The sequence below is a fragment of the Colobus angolensis genome, unplaced genomic scaffold (genome assembly GCF_000951035.1).
Source record: "Colobus angolensis palliatus isolate OR3802 unplaced genomic scaffold, Cang.pa_1.0 Scaffold419, whole genome shotgun sequence".
NCBI lineage: Eukaryota > Metazoa > Chordata > Mammalia > Primates > Cercopithecidae > Colobus > Colobus angolensis.
In genome coordinates, this window is record NW_012117588.1 from 2,490,230 (window position 1) to 2,496,229 (window position 6,000).

A 6,000-nucleotide genomic window follows, 5' to 3' on the forward strand; every position below is an offset into this window, starting at 1 on the left:
CTATGGCTGAATGGAAACTATTTATTCCTGGCAATTTTAGAGCATGCTGGAGGGGGCAGTAGTCATTGACAATACATTTTTCCTATAGGTGTTTATACTTGATTCTCACAGCAGTTCTATGAGATGGGTATTATCTCATTCTTTTAGAATTGACAAAATGTTTGCTTAGAAGTATTGAGTAATTTGCAAAAGATCTAGCAACAAATGTTTCCCATTGGGATTTGAACCCTAGCCTTGTGCCTTAAATTAAATGTATTATGACATGGTAACTACAACAGTCTAAAGGTCCCCACTAGAAATGACAAAGGAATATTGGAAAGCTGGGGACTTGGAAGGAACATATTACAAAGCAGCTACCAAGGTGGTGAGAGAGGCCTGGGGATGACACAGACACACCCAAATTCTCATCCTCACCTGTAGTTCTTCCCTCGCCATCCTCAGATTATGATCCATAAAGCCTCTCTGAAGAGGTAGCCTGCAGCCCTGTGCTTGCTAACAACCTGCATATCCTCTGAATAGTATCTTCATCCTCTCCTGACAATGGGGAGTTCCTGTTACTGTCTGCTGTTAGAGCAGGAAGCCATGGAGGAGAATGGCTTCCTCCTAGCTGGAATGCTTCAGTTCCCTAATGGAGCTGACTTCCAGGCACTGATGGGGCCTGGGCTAAGAAGCAGTGTGGAATGGGGACTCTTTCCAGGAGGCAAAGGATGCTGGGATTTCATATTTGAAAGTGAATTAAATTCATCCCAGCATCACTGATGACTAGTAAAAAACCAATTTTGGAGTGCTTTGTTGGTTCAGTTCAGGATTCACGTGACCAATACCTAACCTAGCCATGCAGTGATGTGTCACAGTTTCTACATCTAGGTCCCTGTGATGGTCCTTGGTGCTGTTCACCAGCTCTTTCCAGGCATTTCCTGTTTGCCTTGTGATGGGGAGGCCGTGTGACTTTCTCTGGCTGGAAGCACATGTTCCTAGGCCAGACCATTTAACTCCTGACATAATACCTCTGGAGCTTTCTTTGCCATTTCTGGGGTAACAAGGAACCTTGCAGACTATGGCTGCTCCATCAGCTTAAGTCTTGGAGTTAGGATGATCTGGAACATAAAAGAGAAATAAGCTTTTGTTGTATTAAGCATCTGAGATCCTTTTTCCACCATAACATAGCCTACTCCATCTTGACCAGTAGAGAATGTACTACATTTCTTTTAATTTTTTAAAAAACATTTTTGTTTTGTGGATATAGAGTAGGTCTATGTATTTAGAGGGTACATGTGATGTTTTGGCACAGGCATGCAATGTGTCATAATCACATTATGGAAAATGGGTATCCATCCCCTCCAGCATTTATCCTTTGTGTTACAAACAATCCAATTACACACTTTTAGTTGTTTTAAAATGTACAATAACATTATCTCTGTTGTGCTATCAAATACTAAGTCTTATTTATTCATTCTAGCTATTTTTTTTGTACCCTTTAGCCACCTCAATCTTCCCAGCACGCCTCCCTTCCCCAATACCGTTCCCAGACTCTGGTAACCATCCTTCTACTCTCTATCTCCATGGGTTCAATTGTTTAATTTTCAGATCTTACAAATAAGTGAGAACACGCACTGTCTGTCTTTCTGTGCCTGGCTTATTTCACTTAACATAATGATCTCCAGTTCCATTCATGTTGTTGCAAATTACTGAATCTCATTCTTTTTTTATGGCTGAATAGTAATCCATTGTGTACAAGGACCACAGTTTTTTCATCCATTCATTTGTTGATGGACACTTAGGTTGCTTCCAAATCTTGGCTATTGTGAACAGACCTGCAAGAAACAGGGGACTGAAGACATCTCTTTAATATACTGATTTTCTTTCTTTTTGGTATGTACTCAGCAGTAAAATTGCTGGATTGTATGGTAGCTCTATTTTTAATTTGCATTTCTCTGATAATCATTGATGTTGAGCATGTTTTCATATGCTTGTTTAGGATTTGTATGTCTTATTTTGAGAAATGTCTATTCAAATCTTTTGCCTATTTATTAATCAGATTAGGTTTTTCCCTCTAGTGTTGTTTGAGCTCTCTGTATATTCTAGTTATGAATATCCTGTCAGATGGGTAGTTTGCAAATATTTTCTCTTATTCTGTGGGTTGTCTCTTCACTTTGTTGATTGTTTCCTTTGCTGTGCAGAAGCTTTTTAACTTGATGTGATCCCATTTGTCTATTTTTGCTTTTGTTGCCTGTGCTTGTGGGGTATTACTCAAGAAATCATTGTCCAGATTGTTGTCTTGGAGAGTTTCCCCAATGTTTTCTTGTAGTAGTTTTATAGCTTGAGGTCTTAGTTTTAAGTCTTTAATCCATTTTAATTTGATTTTAGCATATGGCAAGAGATAGGGGTCTAGTTTTATTCTTCTAAGTATGGATATCTGGTTTTCCCGTCACTATGTATTGAAGAGGCTATCTTTTCCCCAGTGTATGTTCTTGGCACATTTGTCAAAAATGTTCATTGTAAGTGTTTGGATTTGTTTATGGGTTTTCTATTGTGTTCCATTGATCTGTGTGTCTATTTTTATGCCAGTACCATTCTGTTTTGGTTACTATAACTTGGTAATATAATTTGAAGTCAGGATAGGTTTTTTCTATGTCCGTGAAGAATGTCATTGGTATTTTGATAGGGATTGCATCAAATCTGTAGATTGCTTTGGGAAGTATGGATGTTTTAACAATATTGATTATTCCAATCCATGAATGTGAAATATTTTTCTATTTTGTGGTGTTCTCTTCAATTTCTTTCATTAGTATTTTATAGTTTTCATTACAGAGATCTTTCACTTCTTTGGTTAATTTCTAGGTATTTAATTTCACGTGCGGCTCTTGAAAATAGGATTACATTTTTGATTTATTTTTCAGGCTGTTCCCTGGTGGCATATAAAAATGGTATTGATTTTTGAATGCTGAATTTATGTCCTGCAACTTTGCTGAATTTTTTTTATCAGTTCTAACAGTTTTTTGGTTGAGTATGTAGGTTTTTCCAAATATAATATCATACCATCTGCAAACAAGGATAATTTGACTTCTTCCTTTCCAATTTCAATACCCTTTATACCTTTCTCTTGTCTGATAGCTTTAGCTAGGACTTCCAGTACTATTTTGAATAACAGTTGTGAAACTGGGCATTCTTACTGTATTTCAGATCTTAGAGGAAAAGCTTTCAGATTTTTCCCATTCAGCTGTGGGCCTGTTGTATATGGCCTTTATTATGTTGAGATATGTTCCCTCTGCATAGAGTTTTTTGAGGGATTTTATCATGAAGGGATGTTGAATTTTATCAAATGCTTCTCAGCATCAATTAAAATGATCATATGGATTTTTTCCTTCATTCCTTTGATATGATGTATCACATTGATGGATTTACATATGTCAAACCATCCTTGAATCTCTGGGATAAGACCCATGGGTTATGATGAATAATCTTCTTAATGTGTTGTTGAGTTTGGTTTGCTAGTATTTTGCTGAGGTTTTCCATCAATATTCGTCAGTGATATTGGCCTATAGTTTTGCTGTCATTGTTTTTTTTTTTTTTTTGCTTGATGTGTCCTTTGTCTGGTTTGGGTATCATGGTAATACTGACCTCACTGATTTTGGAAATATTCCCTCTTCCTCTATTTTTCTGAATAGTTTGAGTAGGACTGGTATTAGTTCTTTAAATATTTGGTAGAATTCAGCAGTGAAGCCATCAGGTCCTGGGCTCTTCCTTATTGGGAAATTTTACTTATGGTTTTGATCTTGTTACATGTTATTGGTCTGTTCAGGTTTTGGATTTATTTATAGTTGAATCTGTGTGGTTGTATGTGTCTAGAAACTTGTCCATTTCTTCTAGACTTTCCAATTTATTGGCATAGAGATACTTATAGTAGCATAGTCACTAATGATCACTTGAATTTCTGCAGTATCAGTTGTAATGTCTCCTTTTTCATGTCTGATTTTATTTGGGTCTTCTCTCTTTTTTTTCAGTTTGGCTAAAGGTTTCTCAGTGTAGTTTATTTGAAAAACTAGCTTTTAGTTTCATTGATCTTTTGTCTTGTTTTCTTCATTTCAATTTCATTTATTTATGCTCTGATTATTATTGTTTCTTCTACTAATTTTGGGTTCAGTTTTCTCCTGCTTTTCTAGTTCTGCAAGATGCATTGTTTGGTTATTTATTTGAAGTTTTTCTTCTTTTTTGATGTAGGCATTTATAGCTATAAACTTCCCTCTTAGTACTGCTTTTGCTGTATCCCATAGGTTTTAGTATGTTGTGCTTCCATTATCATTTGTTTCAATAAATTTTTCAAATTCCTTCAACTCATTTATGCCTAGTATTCCATTATTGGAACGCTAAGCATGTGAAATTATTTATAGTCTATTGCTCAAGGTCATTGCCAAAGTCTGATTTTTCAAATTAAAAAAATTGCAACCTCAGGTATTAATGGGTTAATTTCTTCATGACTCTACTGGTCATTCAGTACCATAATGTTTAATTTCCATGTATTTGTATAGTTTCCAAAATTCCTCTTATTATTGATTTCTAGTTTTATTTCATTGGGTTCAGTGAAGATGCTTGATATTTCATTTTTTTTAATGCTTTTCAGACTGGTTCTGTGACCTAAGATATGATCTATCCTTGAGAATGATCCATGTGCTGAGGAAAAGAATGTATATTCTGTAGGTCTTAGATGAAATGTTATGTAACTATCTATTGGATCCATTTGTTCTATATTGTAGATTAAGTCCAATGTTTCCTTGTTGATTTTCTGTCTGGAAGATCTGTCCAGTGCTGAAAGTGGGGTATTGAAGTCTCCAGCTGTTATTGTATTGGGGTCTATTCCTCTCTTCAGCTCTAATATTTGCTTCATATATATCTGGGTGCTCCAGTGTTGCATGTATGTACATTCAAAATTTTTATGCTCTTGCTGAATTTACCCCTTTATCATTGTATGCTGACTATCTTTGTCTCTACTTATAGTTTTTGTCTTGAAATCTATTTTGTCTAATATAATTACAGCTAACTCTGCTGTTTTTTTTTGTTTCCATTGGCATGGAATATCTTTTTCCAACCCATTATTTTCAGTCTATATATATCCTTATAGATGAAGCATATTTCTTGTAGGTAACAGATCAATGGGTCTTTTTTTTAAAATCCATTCAACTGCTCTATGACTTTTGATTGGAGAATTTAGTCCATTTACATTTATTGTTATTATTGATAAATAAGGACTTAGTCCTATCATTTTGTTATTTGTATTCTGGGTGCTTCGTGGTCTTCTTTTCCTTTCTTTTTCCTTCCTATCTTTCGTTAGTGAAGGTGATTTCCTCTGGTGGTATGATTTAGTCACTCGCTTTTTATTCTTTTTGTATCCATTGTATGATTTTTGGTTTGAGGCTACCATGAAGCTTTCAAATACTATCTTATAGCCCATTATTTTAAGCTGATAACAACCTAACACTGTTTGCATAAACAAACCAACAAATAGCAAAAAGAAAACTAAAAAAGACTCTATGCCTTAACTTCATCCCCTCAGCTTTGTTAATTTTTGCTGTTACTATTTATATCTTATTGTATTCTGTATGTGTTAAAAAGTTGTTGTACTTATTGTCTTTTGTTGTATTTCTTGTTTTTTGTTGATTCATTGTTCAGTCTTTCTACTTAACATAAGAGTAGTTTACACACCACAGTTACAGTGTTATAATATTCTATGGTAGATATGGTTTGGCTGTATCTCCACCCAAATTTCATCTTGAATTGTAGTTCCCATAATCCCCATGGGTCATGGGAGGGATCAGGTGAAGATAATTGAATCATGGGGTGGTTTCTCCCATCCTGTTCTCATGATAGTGAGTTAGTTCTCATGAGATCTGATGACTTCATAAGGGGCCTTCACCTTCACTGGGCACTCATTCTCTCTCCTGCCATGCTGTGAAGAGGAACCTTCCATCATGATTGTAAGTTTCCTGAGGCCTCCCCAGCCAT